This window comes from Patagioenas fasciata, chromosome 5 (assembly GCF_037038585.1).
Source record: "Patagioenas fasciata isolate bPatFas1 chromosome 5, bPatFas1.hap1, whole genome shotgun sequence".
Classification (NCBI taxonomy): Eukaryota; Metazoa; Chordata; class Aves; order Columbiformes; family Columbidae; genus Patagioenas; species Patagioenas fasciata.
This window is the reverse complement of record NC_092524.1, coordinates 6,238,330-6,259,361: the sequence shown is the minus strand read 5'-3', so window position 1 is coordinate 6,259,361 and position 21,032 is coordinate 6,238,330.

Here is a 21,032-nt window from a genome sequence, read left to right as displayed (position 1 = left end):
GCTCCTGGGACGCAAACTTTCCACAGCCTCTGGGACAATGTGATTAGGAGAATACCAGCCTGGATAAATCCACATAGGAGGCTGTTTGGCATATTCCTCAGGTTTTTTTGAGGTCTGGAGCATCTTTTTTATGAGAGAAGCCGGCTCTGTTCAGCCTGGGGAAAAGAAGGCTGAGAGGCATCTTAATTATGCTTATAAATATCTCAAGGGTGGTTGTCAAGAGGACAGGACCAGACTCCTTTCAGTGGCGCCCAACGACAGGATGAGGGGTGACAGGAACAGACCGAAGCCCAGGAGATCCCATCTGAATATGAGGAAAACTTTGCTCTGAGGGTGCCAGAGCCCGGGACCAGGCTGCCCAGAGAGGCTGTGGAGTCTCCTTCTCTGAGACATTCAAACCCACCTGGACACCTTCCTGTGTGATCTGCTCTGGTGAACCTGCTTTAGCAGGTGGGTTGGACTGGGTGATCTCCAGAGGTCCCTTCCAACCCCAACCATTCTGTGATTCTGTGAGGTTCTTAAAAGGAGGAGAAGTCCTCACAGGGGACAAGTCAGTGCTTGGTCCCAGCTGCATACCTGTCTCCTCCTCTCTCCACAGGTTTGTGGGGACCAGTGTCCCAAGAGCATCCCTGGGAGGGGAAGGGATGCTGGGGCACAGCCTCCCTGCTCCCCCACTTCTGTCGGCCGGTCCCTACATTGTACTACATCTGGGGACTGGTACCCTTCTGTCTCAGAGCAAGGCTTTGACCGGCTTCTCTGTTCGCATCGCTGTGCGTAGGTAGCTCGAGCCATGCAACTGGAGTGAAAGAGAGAAGGTACTTTCACTAAGTGGGCTGCCATTGATTTTCATATGTTCATAGGTATTAGAGAGGAAAAAGACCTATTAAATCATCTAGTCAGTATAATCAGTGCAGAACTATTCCCTGCTGGACATTTACTGGTGGTTTGTCAACTCTAGTTCAGGAAATTGAGTTGTAGTGTTCAATATAATGGATTCTAAATTTCCATTTAATATCAGTTTTCTCTGGTTTCTGCTTTTACATTAATGCATTGATGTGCTCTATATTGATTGACTTTTCTTAGTGTAATGAGAACAAAATGCCACTTATCATTTAAGTCATTTAACTCAAACTAGCAAGATATCAAACTAGCTCCTCCCAGGGGAAAATTGTAATGGCTACAGCAGAGAGTCATGTCAATACAGAAGTGTTGGCAAGACAGATAATTCTACAAATGTTTTAATTTATTTCAAAACAATGCTAGAGAGTTATACAGCTGCATATACCATCAAAAACTACTCAAACAATGAATTAAATCCTCAGCACTAATCTTGCCAGTCCTACTTGTCTTCCAGCCTCCTAGAGTTTCAAATGTTTTATGCGCTCAGCTGCCTTTGCAAAAATAGAGGAAACTCTTCAAAATCATGTGAAACAGAGCAAACGGAGCATTAATCTTCGAGCCAAATCCCAACTCTGCTGTGAGTGCTATGCCGTGGAGATCTGCTTGAGAAGGATTGAAGGAATATGAGTAGACCCATTGCATTCCCCCACCTCAACTAATAAAACACGATGCTGCTAGCAGAGGATTATTCATAGATTTCCATGTAGCAGCAGATCTAGCGTGACAATAAGTGACAGAAGGAGGTTTTGATCCTTATAAATAGGTTGCTGAAAAGATGCTGTGATTACTGTCATCTATATCATTACTTAATATGAAAAATATCGTACCCTCTAGTTCATACCAGGCTCTTATAAACATGTTCTGAGTTTTAACACCCCAACTGTTTTGCAAATGGTGCCAAGCTGTTATCCGCTGGAAGAGCGCTCTGGGCTTAAACATCTGTAGAGCGCAGATGCAGTGCAGTGTGATGTGTAATCTAAAACTGCCGGAAAGCAATTAAAGTCTTACTGTTCTTAGTAACACATCACTGGAATTATTTACAGCGTTAATTTTGAATATCGGGTAACAGCCTACCCTATATGTTGGGAAAGAAATGATCAAACTGAAGATGTTGTACTCCCGTGACATGTTCCTTGCACCAGATTTTTATGAATTTTTAATAAGTTTGGGGTAAAGAAATAAGGCAGATGATACAATTGTTTTTAATCATGAATTCATGAGAAGGTATGAGAAGAAAAAAAAATCCCAATTTTTTTTCTCTCTCTCTCTTTCTTGTGTTGTCTACCATCATATTTACTGTGTCATGGTGGTCTACATCTTGACTAGAGCATGCAATTACTTGCAGGAGTTCAGTTTTTACCCAGTGTTTCTCTGAGGTGTTCCTATCCAGCCTGAAAATATAAAAGCTTTACGACCACTTCTGACTGTCAGCAGATCTGTTCTCATTCCCTGCCAAAAAAAAAAAGTTAATTACAAATAAACTATTTCAAGAGGATCTGAAGTGCGCTTAGACCGAGCAGACTGCTGTCAGTGATTTTCTGCAGAAGGTGAAGAATCAGAAAATTTCCCATGACTTCAGGCTGTTTCCCTGGAAAGGTGTCAAAGACTGAACCGACGAGAAGGTGGTTGGGAGCACGGCTAAGTCACACTCCTCATTTCCAGAATTAATTATAGTAGTTGCATATGGCTGCTCTCCAAGGAAAACAAATCTATTCATGCTTTCTCCATCCATCTTACTTCATTCCAGAAGCTGCTTTTGATTCATGCTCCACAGTTTTGTAAGTGAAGTCGGAGGGGAACATAAGGGCAGCCAGGCTGAAGGTCCCTGCAGCCCAGTGGCCTATTTCCAGCAATGGTACAAACAGGCTATGGAGAAATAAGAACAGAGCCAGTAAATACAATCCTTCCCTTAATGGTCTCCTTCAAAACATCTTTTTGCAGATGAGGGAACTTCTTGAGCTGATGCTTGCTGAGCCCACACAATGGTCCCACAGACATTTTACATCCTTGGGCAGGCTGGGGACATGCTGTGAAGGACCATGTCTACCTGCCTTTTTTGGCTCTGGCTCCTCCTGGATCCCTCAAATTCTTCCCATTGATTGTAGTAGAAGGTGTGTTGTGAACACCTGATCCTGCTCTGCTCCCATGACTTGAGACCTCTGGCTTCTCTCCTTAGCCACCCTCTACGGAAAAGTCTTAGCGTAACACCTTGTTCCTCATAGGGAAGTTTTTAATACGTGGTCATGCTTGTTGCCCCTTTTTGACTTCCCCCTCCTTACCCCCCAATTCTGCTATAGCTGTTTGAGACCAGTACTGTGTGCATACTGAGAACATCCAATCCATACTGTCAGGGTAACCTTACAGTAGCAACATTGACCTCAGAACTGAGTTAAAACCTGATTTTTCACCTCCCGTTCTTTGTAAAGTGGAGGTACCAGACACAAAATGGGAAGCAGCAGCTGGAGCTGTGTGCAGCCAAGAAGCAATCATAACACGTAGTCCTGCCTGTCCATCCACTGGGCTCCCTCTTAAAATAAAAGGGATTTTCTGCTTGCTTTTTCCTGCTCTTCATTCCCATTACTGTTAAGAACCTTTCTCACAACTTTGTTCTTCTTTTGGGGTTAGAAACACTTTGTTTTTCTCCATTCATTTTTGGTCTGAATTCATTAATACTGAAATAAATTCTCTTGTTCTTGTTGATATGGGTTTTTCTTTGGCTTACAGATATTTTTAATAACCCCTCTCAGCTATAGTTTAGCTACAGCAAGTAAAACAGGCTCTTCTAATGAATGTCCTTCTGGGACAGTTCAAGATAAATCACTAAAGCCAAAGTCTCTCCACTAATCAAGAGAGCTTTGGCTTAAGCATCTGTCCTATAGGTACAGTTTTTAATCAAACAGAAACAGTAATAGCATTCAGCATTCAACATTTAAATGGTACAAAATCTCAAACACATATTAGAAGAGCTAGAACTAAACTAATGGAGTCCCTTGGCCCCTTCGTGTCATGTGAACCTGGAAGTCTTTCCCAAAACACCCAGTTTCACTTGGTGCAATAGTGGTGAATCCTTCAGCTGTGGTTGTTGTGGCTGTGGTACGGATTTGATCAGTTACTTCACTTGTCATATTGATTATCACCAGTGGACCTTACTGTGTGACATTATTAGACAAGCAATGCAATAGCTCTGATAGAAGCAATCACTCATTTCTCTTTTATATTGTTAAGGGAGGCTGTCTTAGGAGAATGAGGACGTATCTTGGAAAAATTAATTGCAAAGAAATATATTTCTGTTTTGTTCCAGAGACCAATTTTTTTCCTCTTCGAATATGAGTTCTCCTGTTTGACTTGTCCTATACCATAACCACATATATAATGCCTCAGTAATGTTTCTTACTCTGCCAAAACTTCTTAATCTGTTGCCTTTAGTCAGGCTGGTATGTTGAATGCAGCTCTGGATTTTGTTCTGCTGGCTGGTCAGGTCCTTAGAAAGTGTGTCTGCAGTCATGAAAGTGCTTATAATGTCTGTACAATTTGTACATGGCTGTACCTTTGGTTCTGGGCATCTTTCAAGATATATCAAGCACTATTTTTCCAATGGCAGTAACATCTGTTTCAGCCATGGTGGTCTTCTCAAAAGGTGATATTAAACTTCTTATGCCTGTGAGCAAAACCCAAAGTTGCCTCCTCTGAACATACTTGCATTTAATATTTTTAGTACCCAAAATCTGCTGCCCCGTGGTTTAAGTGGTACCGCTCTTCCTCCAGTAATCCTCTTGAACCTGTCTGTGAGGAACCTGAGTTCTGCCTCTGATCAGAGATGGTCAGAGGGCATCAGGCGTGGGGCCACACCAGTTAATTTAACAGGAAATAATTAAGTTATTAAGATTTGCATCACATGAGAAATAGCTACGGTTTTCCTAGTGTCTGTTTTGCTACCTTAGGTCTTCGCTCTCTACATCAAGGGAGGTTTGTCCCAAGGGGTGAGCCCTTCACCACCACCATCTCCTCCACGAGCTCAGCGCTTCCTCCAGGCCAATTGACTTCCACCAGATTTTAGGGTTTAAGTGTTCACTATCCCTTCATGCTCAGAGATGATGGTGCCCATAAACATGATCTGGTCCCAGCACTGGGACCTGCTGGGGCTGGGGCAGGCGTGCTGTGACCCATGGCCATGCAGGAGGTATGTCACTCTGCTCACACGCTCATTTTCATAGACGATTCTCCCTTTTCCAGCCACCGGCATGGCATGTGTGGTATTTGAGGTAGCTCGTTGCTTCTGACAGCTACTTGATTAAATGGCATTTATAATACTGCATCAATGGTCTCTGTGAAGCCATGTCTGAGGTGCAAATCCTACAGCTGTGCCTTGCATAAAATACAGGTGAAGCCTTTGGGTGGTGGAATGTAACAGGAAAAATAAACAGGGACAACTTCCAAGCTAGAAACCTTAACCACCTCCGAAAAATCCAATAAGAGTTTATGCTCTCTCCTTCTAAGCAATTCAACCTGCTTATTTTAAACCCAGATTTAGTACGGACATGTCCCGTAGAGCCATAAATCAGAGCAGTCTGTCTCTTCGCCAGCACAAGACAGATGCCTGCTTGGTGTTAATGACTATTCAAACTCTACTCAGGCTCCGAAAAGCGGGGTGGAAGCGTGGGGCTGTCCAGGCACGGTGCTGAGCCCGTATCATCTGGTTCTCTTCATCCCACGGAGCAGGAATATACCAGCAGCTGCCTCGGCTGCCTGGCCCCACAGAGGCTCCCAGGTGGCTCCAGAGCTCGTTTCGTGCCTCTCATTGAGCATCTGTTCGTTACTCACCCACTCACTGTCCCTCAGTGCTTTCCCTTCAATTATCTCAATTTCCTGGATCCCGTATGATTGCTCGCATAAACGTTACTTTCTTTACGTGCGTAGCTGGGGCAATTTCTGCAGCTCCCCGGTGCAACTGGTGTGCCCCCTGCTTCTCCGGTGAGCATTGCGGGTGGGTTTTTATTGCCATGAAGCTGGTGCGTGGGTGTCGGAGGACAGCAAAGAGCCCAGGCAGACTGGAGTGTAACCAGATTTTCCCAAAACTGAGCCTGTGCTGAACACCATGTATGAGAGTGAAACTTTACCTGGCGCTGTGAGAGTTCCCTGGATAAAATCCTGCGTAACATGCTGAATAACGATGTGGGGCAGGCTTGTTCCTCACACCGCAAAATGATATTAGCGGAGGTTTCACAAGGTATAAAATAGAGAAAATACGCCAGTGGGTGGCAGGGTATGGTGCTTAGTCACTGGATATTAAGCTTGGATTACAGATTCTTTGGGGATGCCACATCAAGGACCATTCGGAGGCAAGTGGGAGTCCTGGCGTGACACACACGGGGACAGGCGTCTGTCACCCCAGTTGTCCTCCGCCCCAGGTCAGGGAGGCAAGAAAGGAGAGCTTCCCAAAGCCAAAATGGCTAAATGCATCTCAGCGGGGTCTTGTTACTCACCTGGCGCAGGTGATAGGAAAAGAATAGACAATTTTTTCTTAAAACAGAGCTAGAAATGCAGCTGTTAATTCCAATAAATCATTATTTTAAAATTTTATTGTAATTTCTTAAATAAAGACATCATTTATTCAGTAAAAAAAATAATATCACCCTTATTTCCATTACTGTGGAAATTACTTGGTTTTCAAAACTATGATGGATACTTCATTACCAAGTTTCAGCTCAGGTATTTAAACACAAACTTTAGTATAATTTCAGCTGCATATTTTATTTTTTTATGTTCCTTTCTGGAATACTAATATATTCAGGCATGAACAGAGGACATCCTTAGATGTCCTCATCAGAAAACATTAAATGCTAAAGGTTTATGGTAATTAACTTGTGCTTAGAGAACTTCCTATGAAGGTGTTGCATAAATCCAAAATTATAGCGGCCAGAATTACTTCAGAATTTATTTCATTGCATAAATATGCATCGCTCGATCCTGACATTTTACTCCTGTGGACAGAAATAGAGTTTCAGCTAATATTTCTTACCTGTGGTTTTGGAATAGCATAAGGTTACAGATGCTAGGAACAAAAGAGAGTCCTTAGTTTTTGCAAAGGTGATGTAGCAAAAAGGCTTGGGGCAAAAAAACCCCACATATTCTGAGAAATTACCAGTGTCAGACTTGCTAACTGTTGGGCTTATGTGGAGAAAAGCACCAAGAAGGCTTCTGAAAATAAGAGACAATTTTAGTATAGATTTATTCAAGCTCGCACAGGCAGGCTCTGGGCTGTGGAAGAAATTGCACCTGGTTGTGCTCAGCGGGAGACGGCACGTGCAGAGAAAACAGCCATGAAATACCCATTGGAAGATACAAAGGTTTATTGAGGCATATGAGGGACTCTAGTGTTGCCCTGAATTTAAGTGCAATTGGATTAGGAAAACCCTCTCTGAAAACAAAACGCAGCTTTCCAACATCAGGACACAGCAGCATTTCCAGGCCCTTAAAACATTGAGTTAAAACGTGGCCTCACTTTGTAGCTCTGGATTTTTGGGTGCCCTGCTCCTGGGTAACACCCGTGTGTGAGATGGCATCATGCCTCACCTGAACCCACGAGCAACTCAACTCCACATGTACCACCCTCAGTTTTCAAAGATTTGGGAAAGAAATGGTGTGGTGGGTTGATCCAGGCTGGATGCCTGAATCACTCCTTAGCTGGATAGGGGAGAGAAAACATAAAGAAATGCTCATGGGTCGAGATAAGTACAAGGGAGATCACTCACCCAACACTTTCTCAGAATGGTCTTTTTGCCACAATTTAACTCTTCTGCTTTTTACCAGTACCCCATACACAACTGGCCTCTTTCCTCTGCTTCTGCCTGTTTTGGTTTTGTACCTTTGCATGCAGCTGGTCTGTTTTAACTCACTGGGTTACTGAATTTATTTTTCCTTTAAAACAGAAATAGTATGGAAAACACTTTAGTAGACACACCTCTTGGGTCTAGCCAGAAATGGCAGATCAACTATTTAATGTAAATAAGAAAAGAATAAGTGCGTTATTGACCAAATTTGGAGTAGGATCCTTAGGAATATGTTTACCACTAAGTTGCTGGGCTCAAGCAAGACATTTTAGTCAAAACAAGAAGCATAAGAAAGCCGGGAAAAGATGAAGCAGTTCCAGAACAAGCAATATCTTTGTGATTACTTTATTCACCTGGCAAGAGGTAGCTTGGGATCCAAATTTGGAACTAGATTGTGGGGGCTAGAGGTATTCATATGATTTCTATAAGTGATTATATACTTGTCTCTCTCTTTGAATAGAGCTATTTGAGTTTGTATACATGTGTCATATACATTGAGCCAAAGACTGCAAATTACTCAGTTATTTTCACCAAAAAAATGAAGAAATCTGTGATTCTTGTACTTGTTTGTGATCTGGGCTGTAACAAAAGCAAGCACTTAAAGGGTTAGGGAAAAATTACAGAAAAGCAATGGATGGTAGAAAAGTCTTAGAAAACACAGTAGCCCATGGCTAGTGAGCTTGACCTCAGATGTGGCACATGTGGGTTTGACTCCCTGCCTTGCACTCCATCTCCTGGATATTCTGGAGTCTCTCTCATTCTGGCTTATCTTTAAACATGTTAAGTATCTTGGTTTCATCTTGATGCAAATGAAATTAAGTTCCAAGCCTTGTTGTTGTTGTTTTTATTTAAATTAGATACCAATTTTTCCGACCAAGCCTGCTCCTTCACGTTCACTTCTAAACACATCAGACTCTTGCTTGAGCGCCAGAGACAGGGTCTGGTTTTTCTGGTTTTTCGTCTTCTAGAAAATTCTTTACGGTTGAAGCACCACAAACCTTTTAATCCTTCTCCTGCTGAGGTGTCTTATGTAACCTTTAATAAAAGCACGGCTATAGAAATCTGTTTAATATTGCCCGAACTTGTGGGTGAAAGCTTGGACTAGGATTTGTTGTGGTTCTCAGCTACCAGCACATTGTATAAATGAGGAGGAGTACCTTGGACTTTGGGCTCTGGTAGGGTGTTTTTCACAGTTCTCTGAGTAAAAGGAATTTGGTTTGGGAACAAAAGGATGCAAAACAAGATAAAGCCTATCACTGAGTATGCTGGAGCTCAGTCAGGCTCCGTACTGCCTTCCTGCACACCAGAGGGTTGGTAAATCCAGCCCCCATGGACACTTATTCCTCTCAGAGTTATCCATCATCCACCCCATAATAAACTTGTGTTGTTAATGCGTAGGAATACTCTTTCGTCCTGAGGGCATCACAGAATCACATATAGTAACCTGTTTAGGATGATGATTTTGTGGGTCATTACACCCTCAGAGAAGGGACATTGCACTGTGTTAGAGCTTTGTGTAAGTTTTAGCATGCGGTGAGTTTTAATGACAAAAATACATGCTGACTTTTAAAAGTGTGGACTTTCACTATGAGAACAAACCAATAAATCTCACCATTATGATTTGCTTAATATTAAAATTTCTTTCCTCTTCCAGCTAACTCATCTTTTCAATTTTTTAAAGCCAGAATCTCCATAGCGTCGGGATATCTAAGCCATAATCCAAAGCACGATGCTACTGAACATGCCTGAAATCTGTTTAATTAAACCTCTGCTTCTGAGGAGTTCTCAGGAGGAGATACGCTTTTGGGAGAGGTCTCTTTGGGCGCTGCCAGCACATTGCAGAAAAGCAGGACTTGTCACATCCACTCCACCGGTGTCCCTGGGAGCTTCCTAAGCACCTTCTGACCAGCAGAACACAAACAGGAACCAAACGTTTGTCTTTGTGACATTCCCACCTGGGAAACAGAGGAAAATTCAATGGTTAAATAAAATGCATCTGAATTCAAAGATTCTTGCCAATTTGGCAAGATGGCTCATTGGCCAGGTTGTGTTTGGTTATATTATAAAACCAGAGAAACTGAACAAGTCTAGATACGTATTGTCTTCAGCTGAGTGTTGCCATTTAAAAAACACTCATGCTTTAAAAATCTATGCTGTCCTTTAGTAGCATGCGTTATCTTTAATGATGCAGTTCCTTTAGCTGTGGAGGAATACCAGCGGCAATTGGACAAGCTTAGCGGGCCTCAGATTTTAGTGTTCTCTATTTGTCTTGTGTGGCTCAGTGCAAAATCCTTCTTTATTTCTTGCTAACCAGAAATGGCAGGGTGTGAAGAAGAGGCGGTGTGTTTGTACTCCAGAGGACAGGAGCTGGCTCGGCTCCTTTTGGACGATCATAAACTACTGGGAGCACAGGAAAGAGATAAAAGATACTTGTAGTTCTCACTGCATAGTGGAGAGAGGTTTCTGCTGTGTTGTATTTTATTTATTAGGGGTCCCAAATTCGTCATCACAAAACTCACAGCACCTGAGTGGAGGGGATGAAGCCTGGATCTCATCAGGGTTTCTATATGTAAAATCAGGGTTTCTGTGTGTGTATTTTCTAACACAATCTTAGTGGTGTCTGCAGATCCAAGATCCATTCACAGTTCCAGGTCAGTTCACCTGCTGATTTTGTTTCATTTTTATTTTCCTTTGTGTTTTTATATGAAAGCATTTTACTATTACTCTCCTCCTGACTTTTTAAGTGTATTTACTCAATATACAAAGAGTTTTTAGATATTTTCATAAAGTTTACTTTCTAACTGTGTGAACCAACAACAGAAAATATGAAAAACTTTACTACTTTACTACTGGCTAACAAATATCCATTTGTTGTCATCTCTCTCTGTCGCCCTCCCTCCCCAGCATATAATCCCCAGTATACTCAAAGAAAGTAATCCTCTCCTCACCCTTCCTTGTAAATTGGGCTCTCCCTTCACCTAATCATCCCAGCAGTCTTTCTTCCCATCTGTTACAAATCACTGGTTTGAACATGTTTGACAGGAGCAAGAGACAATAGAGGTTTGGGTTTTATGAAGGGTGGAAGAATCTCTTCTTCTTGCTGTTACCGGAACTTGTGTCTCAACTTCTGGCATTAGAATCTGATTTTGATGCTTTTTTTCACGCTAGGACTCTTCAAATGGGCATCCCTCAGCAAGCCAGGGATGTGATGCGGAAATATGTTCATTGAATTGCAAGGGCAAAACATATAGAGTGTGCATCCCTGAAACCACAGAACAAATAGGACCAAGGGAACGCAATCCCAGTCTGTAAACACTAATGCACTGCTCCAATTAAAGTATTTACGTTCTGAGGTGCATAAATCCACATTAAAGTGTTTCAAAAGTGCTGAAGTTGCCCAGTCTTGCTGTCTTGCAGCTGGGCTTTGGTTCTTCCATGATTTATTTGCTTTTGGTCTTACCTAAAGTTCTAAATTTCATGAATTTACAAGCTGCCGTGGAAATTCACTTTGTCTTAGGCTGAAAATAAGTAGCAGTTGCATGTACTCATAAACCCCTTTTATTGTCTTCCTACACAAATTTAATTTCAGTCCTTTGGCTGAAATGTAAAACACAAGGAAGCACACTTTAAGAAAACTAAAACCCCATGTTTCTCAAATGTGCAAATGCAAACGAATGTGTTTCAGATTTCATTCTGTACTGATCGCTACAATACAGCTTGACAAATCATATTACGAATTGAATTGCTTCTTCCATTTTTTAGCCAGAAAAAAAAAAAAGTAAAATGTCAAATCAGTTGCAATCCTTTATTCTTTGAGCACAGAGAACACTTTTACCACCAAACTACCAAATATCTTCCCATTTGCATCATGCTCCCCATATGTGTAACTACAAAAAGGATGAGAAGAAAACAGGAAAAGATAAAATCAGACAAATAAGACTTATTTCTCCCTTCAAAATATAATGCTAAATGCAGAATCTAGAATAATTAGCAGCCTTTTACACTCAGAAACAATTTTAATATGAATGATACTGTAACCTGGGACCCAACCCTGCAAATATTAAAGAATATGAGGTTATTTTATGCATATGAGTAATTCCTCTTGAGAATATTTGTGAGATTAGAAACCAGAGTAATGTGATAAAATAGTATGGAAGGAGATTGTATTATATCTGTACAGACTGTACCCATTCAATACCACTACTGTAGTCTATCTAATATTAGTCAAACTTACTGGCTTCGTAAAGATTACAAGATCAGATATTTCAACACAACAAAATTAATCTACCTCTAGAACTATCAGGTGGGCACCTTTGATGGGGAGAGGGAAGTCTAGGTAAAGACTCAATTTGGGGAAATAATCACTATATATTCTTCAAGATAAGCAAGTTCTGAAAATCCTTATTGACGTGGAGAAAATGTATTAATGGTATATACTGCACTGTACACACAAAGAGGTGGATACCTGGTTGTTACCTGTTTAATGTGGTCCAGCCCTATTGTTATTGCAGTTAACAGCGAAACTCCTGGGGCTGTAGGAGCCAAACCCTGCCCATATAGTCACTGCAGCTATAAGATACCAGAGATTTAGAGACACCAGGGTTGTGTGTGTATCTGCATCAGCAAGTGATGTGGCCCTACGTGAATCTGCAGGAAAATAATGTTATTTTTTATTATTAAAGTATTTTAAAAGGAAATTTTACATACATGCTTTAAAGCGCTTTTCTCTGTGTTTGAGAAGTGCAGTGATGTGCCACAGAACGCTTCCCATGAAACTTTTGTGATATTGCTAAAAACACAGTCAATGTCTTTGAAACGTGCATTCCTTTCTGTAGAAGAGGACTTCATTACGTGGAGATGGAGAATCTGTTGGGGACCCTAAATGGTGGATGCATTTTTGTAAGCATAAACAGTTTGACAGTAACTCTACTTAAATGCTACATTAGCAGTTTGTATCCATTTTGTTACAATCAGACCTTTGAGAAATGGTATTACAAATCATTTTTTGGCCAAAAGTCTTGTTACTAAGCCAGAAATGTGTTACCCATCATACAGCCAAGCCCATCTGCTATTCAGTCCTAAATCCTAAACATGCAACTTAATTGTATTCAAATTTTCATATTCACACCAGGAGAGCAAGAACCACCTTACTGAACTTGAATGGTCTTCTGGGATTTAGTCCAACTCCCACTTAGGTCAATGGCATATATTTAATGACTTCAGCAGAGCTTAAACAGAACAATTTGAGATTTTTAGAAGTCAAACCAGTGTTTTCTCAAGATTCTTCTGATCCCAGTGAGATTTCTTCTGAGCTAGCTCATCTAAAGGTACACAGGGAAATGCCTCATTGTAGGACTAGCCAAGGAACATTGGAGTCAGTGAAGACTCAAACACAGCCTGAGACAGAGAAATTACCACAACGTCGGGGAAAAAAGCCAAAAGGTGAAATTAAATTCCAGTCCAAACACTCAGAAGATCCTGAACAGCACAGATGCTCATTCTGTACCATGACCCTCGCTGATCATCACAGCTCATCTGCTCGGGATAGCTATTCTCAAAAGATGTGAAATAGCAAACTTTGTGTTGCCTGATGAAGACACACAATGTAAGATTTCATACAACTCCCATGAGTTTTCATTCCTGCTCAGCTCTTTTCTTATGTAAAGAGGAAAATCTCTCATATGTACTGTAGAAATAATATATGCAGTCTGGCTAACATGAAGTCTACTCTGTGTTATAAAACACCAAAATCATTGCATATAGCCAGTGGTTACCTAATAGGTAGCAAAAATATTTTCCTATGATTGTTTTTGTAAGTGTGACTTTCTGTGTGTGTAGTAATTGAGATCTGGAAAGTTTTCCATAAGTCTCTTCATGAAAGGCTTTGTGGATATTTGTATTAAATTTTAGGAGGAAAGATTCTCTCCTTATGAATTACTCCCTTAGCGTGCAGTCTAAATTCAATACAAGCTGATCTTTGGAATTCACTGCTGACACCTCTGTTTGTGCAGGACACACACTGAATTTGTAGCTTCCACCCCTTTCCTACTCAGAAAGCCCTGCCAAGGTAAAGTGGGAAGATGAGCACACTACAGACTTTATCCTTTTGACCACCCTTCCCAGAGGCTGAGGCCACAGGTTGTTTCCAGTGATGAAAGCAGAGAGAAACTCAGGATGTTTATGTTCTTTTATCAAAGAACCTTTAATTCAGCACTAGTTCTGTTTTTTAAAGTAAATTCAACTTTTAAGGATTCAAATAAATTTCCATAAAGTAAAATGACCCAGCAACACGCACTTGCAGCCCGGAAAGCCAACTGCATCCTGGGCTGCATCAAAAGGAGTGTGACCAGCACGTCCAGGGAGGTGATTCTGCCCCTCTGCTCCGCTCTAGTGAGACCCCACCTGCAGTGCTGTGTCCTGCTCTGGGGTCCCCAACATAGGAGGGACATGGACCTCTTGGAACAAGTCCAGAGAAAGGCCATGAAGATGATCAGAGGGCTGGGGCACCTCTCCTATGAGGACAGGCTGAGAGAGTTGGTGTTGTTCAGCCTGGAGAAGAGAAGGCGCCAGTACCTAAAGGGGACCTACAAGAAACCTGGAGAGGGACTTTTTACAAGGGCATGTAGTGACAGGACAAGGGGTCCCTCTTGAGACTGAAAGAGGGGATATTTTGATTAGATATGATGATGAAATAATTTACTGCAAGGGCGGTGAGGCACTGGAACAGGCTGCCCAGAGAAGCTGTGGATGTCCCATCCTTGGCAGTGTTCACGGTCAGGTTGGATGGAGCTTTGAGCAGCCTGGTCTAGTGGAAGGTGTCCCTGCCTATGGAACAAGATGATCTTCAAGGTCCTTTCCAACCCAAGCCATTCTATGATTTAATGTTGCCACCTGTTTGCTCACCACTTTGTCTTGTAAGCTCCTTCAAAAGGACGCTAAGCAGAGCACATGAAAGGCAGGCAGATGTTGCTAATGCAATCTTATCTCTGTCACTGTACGGAAAGACACAACTTAATAGCAGCCTGTTTGAAAACATCCCTGTTCCCTTCAAGGCAAAATTGCTCATCCTGTGTTTCTTCTGAAATTCACCAGTAAACACAATTCCATTCTCTGAATTATTTCAATTGTGCAACAAGGAAAATGTGCTTACAGGCAAGAACTGTGCCAGCTTAATTATTATATTATGACCACTTGCATATGGGAAGTGGTAAATGATGTCAAATCAGTGTTTGAAAGGAGGTTTTGGTTCTGTATAGAATACTGTACTATATAATACTATTAATATATATCACAGTATCACAGCATCACAGTATGTTTGGGATTGGAAGGGACCTCAAAAGATCATCTAGTCCAATCCCCCTGCTGGAGCAGGAACGCCTAGGTGAGGTCGCACAGGAATGTGTCCAGGCGGGCTTTGAATGTCTCCAGGGAAGGAGACTCCACAACCTCCCTGGGCAGCCTGTTCCAGTGTCTGTTACCCTCACTGAGAAGAAGTTCTTTCTCAAATTTAAGTGGAACCTCTTGTGTTCCAGCTTGATCCCATTGCCCCTTGTCCTATCATTGTTTGCCACTGAGAAGAGCCTGACTCCATTCTCGTGGCACTCACCCTTTATATATTTATAAACATTAATAAGGTCACCCCTCAGTCTCCTCTTCTCCAAACTAAAGAGCCCCAGCTCCCTCAGCCTTTCTTCATAAGGGAGATGCTCCACTCCCTTAATCATCTTTGTTGCCCTACGCTGGACCCTCTCCAGCAGTTCACTGTCCTTCTTGAACTGAGGGGCCCAGAACTGGACACAATATTCCAGATGGGGTCTCACCAGGGCGGAGTAAAGGGGAAGGAGGACCTCTCTCGATCTACTGACCAGCCCCCTTGTAATACACCCAAGGATGCCATTGGCCTTCCTGGCCACAAGGGCTCAGTGCTGGCTCATGGTCATCCTGTTGTCCACCAGGACCCCCAGGTCCCTTTCCCCTACACTGCTCTCTAATAGGTCATTCCCCAACCTATACTAGAACCTGGGGTTGTTCCTGCCCAGATGCAGGACTCTACACTTTCCCTTGTTAAATTACTATTAATATAACAACACTATTCTGTTTTGTAAGCAAAGGCTTGCTATCCTTCAAAGTGTAATGGTGAAAGGGTTTCTGCAAAGCTGTAGTACAGAGTGTGTGCTTGTTACACCATAGAGGAAGGTGAGCCTGTCTCATCTGTGTTAGGCCCTTCGTAGATACTTCACATTTCATTAAAAAGGAACATTTGCAAGATCAAGTAGTTTCCTCTGAGGAAAAAAAATGGCAGATGCATTTAATTATTTCTGAATATTCATTGTAATTAGCATTTAGATGCATCACTGACTTTCCAGTTTGACTTTGCTTCCTCTGTCAGCCTTGTCATCAGTAAACAGCATTTACATCTATAGAAAAGGCCGGGGGGAGATATAATGACAAGATTTCCCCCAAAAAAATCAGTAATGGGCAGGGCTTTCTGTATGTCTGTTATGTGCTTCCACATTTATCAGGAGTGACCAGAAACTTTCAGAGATAACTCACACAGTCAAATTTAATGTGGAAAAAATCATTGGCATGGAGGCACATACCAAAACAATGGACTCTTTCTACACGCTAATCAACCAGATTAATCGAAATGCATATTCTGTAACTCATAACAAAGCAAAAATCTCTTCTGTCGTATGAAGACAGAAAAAATTGGTGGTATGTGCATTATCAAAAAGGTACCAAGTTCTTCAGTAGGTACAGAAGCCTGGACTTGGACAGGGACAACAGCAATCAGAGCGTGTGGCAGACCAGGAAACTCGCTCTGGACTAGGCCAATGAACCAAACTATTGCTGAAATTGCAAATTCTAATGCAACTGCCAAAGATTTAAAGTGATTAAATTCAGTGGTATTAAAGCCATAAAATTCTACCAGCATGGTAGTCCTGAGGCAAAGGGATGTCTTAATAACCTAAAAATTAAATTTGCACTCTCTTCTCTGCCTCGAATCATAAATAAAAGTCCTATCGTGGTTAATTTGGCCTTTCAGGTTTCCCAAGCAGACATTGTTCTTTGTGGACAGCAAAGATTCCTCTGCAATCTTGATACCCATTACTAGCCTATTTTTTCTCCTCCACGTTGCTGTGTTACACAATTGCCATTTCCTCCTTAAAAGTAACTGGACGCATACACACCTCTACAGCAATTAGCTGGGTAATTGTTTAAGTAAAATTCCTTGCAGTTTGGACTTAACATTTGCCTAATAATGTTAAAAGCACTTTGAGGTCATTCTTGACCATATAGATGTGAAAACACGTACGTAAACGCATGTTGTGGGTGTTTGTTTTCTACCATCTGTGCATTAAAATAATGCACTAACTAGCACTGTTACACTTCTAAAGACACTATTGGGTCGATGAAATTTTAGAACACTGTGTTCCAATGTTTTCTATAGCATCTAAAGAATCTTAAAAGTCCCTCTTTGTGACTAAATCATGTCAGCTAGATGAAAAGCGAAGAAAAATATTACCTAGTTACAAGACCCCTATGGACTGCTCCTGTTAACACAAGAACACTTACACACATGTATAGGTCCATGCACAGGGAAAGTAATTTTCCAAGGGAACTAAGGCATAAATTTACACACTGATAGAATTGTATGGACACAACGCTCACCGCAATCCATGTGTGGTTTCTTTTCTTCTGTTGGCTTTTTGGGCTTAGCATGTCCAGTAACAAAGTAGTTAAGCTAAACCAAATCCAGCTATTCTTGTAAAAAAAATCCGTGTGAAAGAGGTTCATGGGAACGATTGCTTGCACAGTTGTAAAGTGTCTCTTTCTCATGAGAAGCTCGAGCCCAGATATCACACCCGAGTAGAAGCCCAAAGGAAAGTGAACAAAGTTTATTAAACCACTCATCTTCCTGCATTTTGCCCAGATAATCAGAGTCTATCCTGTTGTATTTGCATTCCCTCCACCTGTGTCTAATGTCTAGAATTAAAGGCTCCACATTTGACTGTCTGGTAAGATACTACCATATAAATATTAAGACTGTATGAATTAATTTATAAAGCAAGCTCATCATTTTACTCAGTTATAGATTAACTTCTGACACATTAAGTCTTCTCACTTAAAACAAACTGTGCTCTCATTTTAAGTTACCTTACACTAGAGACTGGTTTCCTTTTTCTCTCGGAGTGGTAATGCAAATATTTTGCAATGACAACACAGGCTATATCACTTGATTATTGATAATTCTTAAACAGTAACTCTAGAGTGTCACCACACACATAAAAACCTGCAGGATGTGCTTGCTCCCAGAAGTCCTACTGACATATCGTACAGCACACAGCATCAATATTTCATGTGCCATTAAAGTGCAGCTGGTAACACCAAGGGTAATTCATCAATGAAGATACAAGTAACTCTGGTGAAAATGTCACAAGCTTGAGTGACAGAGACAAACGGGTCTAGACAAATAATTTCATTATAGTTAGCAAAATACATTAATTAAAGTTTAATGCTTTCATGCTTCTCCGCCACTAATGCGCAAAAACGTTCAGGAGGAGCACCCCTCTTTGGGAATTGCTTCTGGGACCTGTTTTTCCTCCAAACGCTTCCCAGGATAGGGATTTTCTGACTAGGATGGCACAGTTTGTCACGTTAATCCTGAATCTGTCACTATCCACCTATGCTTTGACTTTTTCTTGAGAAAAATACAGCACTTGGCACTTCATTCCCTTTTTGTGGGACAGGATCAGACTTCTGACTTATACAGTAGCTGTTTCCTTAATTCAAATACATTTTCTTGTTCTTGAATACAAAAAATGCACTAAAATACCTTTGCCATAACAAGGCCTGGCTTTGTAACATAAGACACCACTGCAGAAATACAGCAATGCACTTAAATGCTGTACTTCAGAAAGGAAAAAAAGCAAATGGGTATTCATGTGGTTTTTATATAATCTGTAGCCTTTTTTTTTCCTTCCCTCTGTTGATGTCTTGTGTTGGCATTCCACTTCTTCCACCGGAATATCAAGCCTGTCATTCTCCAGTTCTCCTGAGGGACACAGAAAAGGCACACACGCCAACTTTTAGCTTTTTTATTAAAACACACAGCAATGTCAAACTTTATACCAAAGAGTTCTTTCTCTCAGACAACTGGTTGAGTTGCATAGGTGTTCCAAAAAAGCAAACACCAAACAGAATAAGCAGCTACTTTAACTGTTTCTTTTCCATTCGTTTCTAAGATTACAACCCCACAAAGTTTTCCTGCTGTCCACAGAACTTTTGGTGTAAAAGCACCCAGCTTTCTTGAGTAAAAGATAAGCAGAGAAAATAAGTTCCCTTTTGGAAACAAAGGACAAACCAACCTATTACATTATCAGAATTCTTCACAGATTACAAATTAGAAACCAAAACTTTGTTGTTGTCATTTTTGGTTGTTGTTTTAGGTTGGTGGTGTTTGGGTTTTTTGTGGTTTTGTTTGTTGTGTTGTCTTGGTTTTGTTTTTGTTTTCTGCAGGTATAAATCACTGCAAATTCCTGGAGTAATATGGTTTAAGTTGGACAGTGCTATGAAGCAGACAGTGGAAGCGCTACATAAAATGTGCTTTTCATATTTTCTAATTCTCATAACGTCACTGTCCAGTTCACTGTGTCTACAGGGAAGTCAAAGCAGCTGCTTTAACTTCTGAATCTTTAGTCTTCACTGAAGTCAGAATAATGCTACTTTGAAGATACTTTTAAACATGCACTCTTATGACACGTCTTTCGGAAAAATCTTAAGATTTATGAAATATTGCTGAAGACTCATTTTTCTTCATAGGCTCATCTGTTCAACGCCAGACCAAGCTATTTAAAATTTCAATCTCTTGTAGCAGAATGGCGGTTCCTGCACCACTGTGATGGAAACATCTGGATTTTATTCCAGAAACATTCTATGGTTCCAGCTGCTAAACCACTTTTTCCTGCTGAGAACTAGTCTGGGAGGGTTTAATTTTGTTCACCTGCAAAATTCCATTCAGATGACCTTTTCATTGAAACGCACACGTAGCATCCTTCAAACCAAGAGGAACTGGCATCGAAATGAATCACAGAAAGGAGCGAGTACATCACTGTCACATTAGCTGACGCTTTGAGACCTGTTGAGAACTATCCCCTTTCAAAGCAAAAAACACAAAACACAGACAAACTCAAGGGTGAATGTGAAGAGTGATACCCTTAGAATAAATTAAGAATATATAAACATCATGAAGTAGTTGCCTCTTTTCCAGAAAAAGCCTCAGAGAACGTGTCATACTTACATCAATTTAATATAGAAAGTAAAGGCAATACATTAGCCCCACACATAGAATAAATTGATAACTAACAAGAAAATGTGAAGCACACACTTCACATAAAAGGAGGTTGGAGCATGGAGGATGTTGGTCTATTCTCCCACATAGCAAGTGACAGGACAAGAGGAAATGGCCTCAGGTTGTGCCAGGGGAGATTTAGATTGGATATTTGGAAAAAATTCTTCACAGAAAGGGTTGTCAGGCACTGGAACAGGCTGCCCAGGGCAGTGGTGGAGTCACCATCCCTGGTGGGGTTTAAAAGTCATTTAGATGAGGTTCTTAGGGAAATGGCTTAGTGCTAGAGTTGGGTTAGTTTATGTTAGGTTATGGTTGGGCTCGATCCTGAGTCTCTTCCAACCAAAGTGGTTCTATGAGTCTACAATAACAATAACATTTTTATATATTTATTTCTGTGTATATATATATATATATATTCCATCTTCAGGGGCACTCAGAGTGCACAGAAAGACACGCAGCCCGTGTGGTGTTTTTAATGTGTAAAGACTCCTCAGTCATGTTGGGTGGGGGAGAAGGAGAGGGCATTTTTTTCTGAACCTGCCATAGCTCTGGTTGGTACCTAGGCCACCCACAGCCGAGGAGCCCTGTCACACACTCTTCTCTTCAGTGACCAATGGCAGAACCCAAGGGAATGGCAGGAAGATGTGCCAGGGGAGGGTCAGGTTGGACATTAGGAAAAGGTTCTTCACCCAGAGGTTGCTGGATACTGGAACAGGCTCCCCAGGGAGGTGTCACAGCCCCAAGCCTGACAGTGTTCAAGAAGAGACTGGACCAGGTCCTCACAGGATGACCGTGGGCCAGCACTGGGCCCTTGTGGCCAGGAAGGCCAATGGCATCCTAGGGTGTATTAGAAGGGGGTGGTCAGAGAGGTTCTCCTGCCCCTCTGCTCTGCCCTGGTGAGACCACATCTGGAATATTGTGTCCAGTTCTGGACCCCTCAGTTCCAGAAG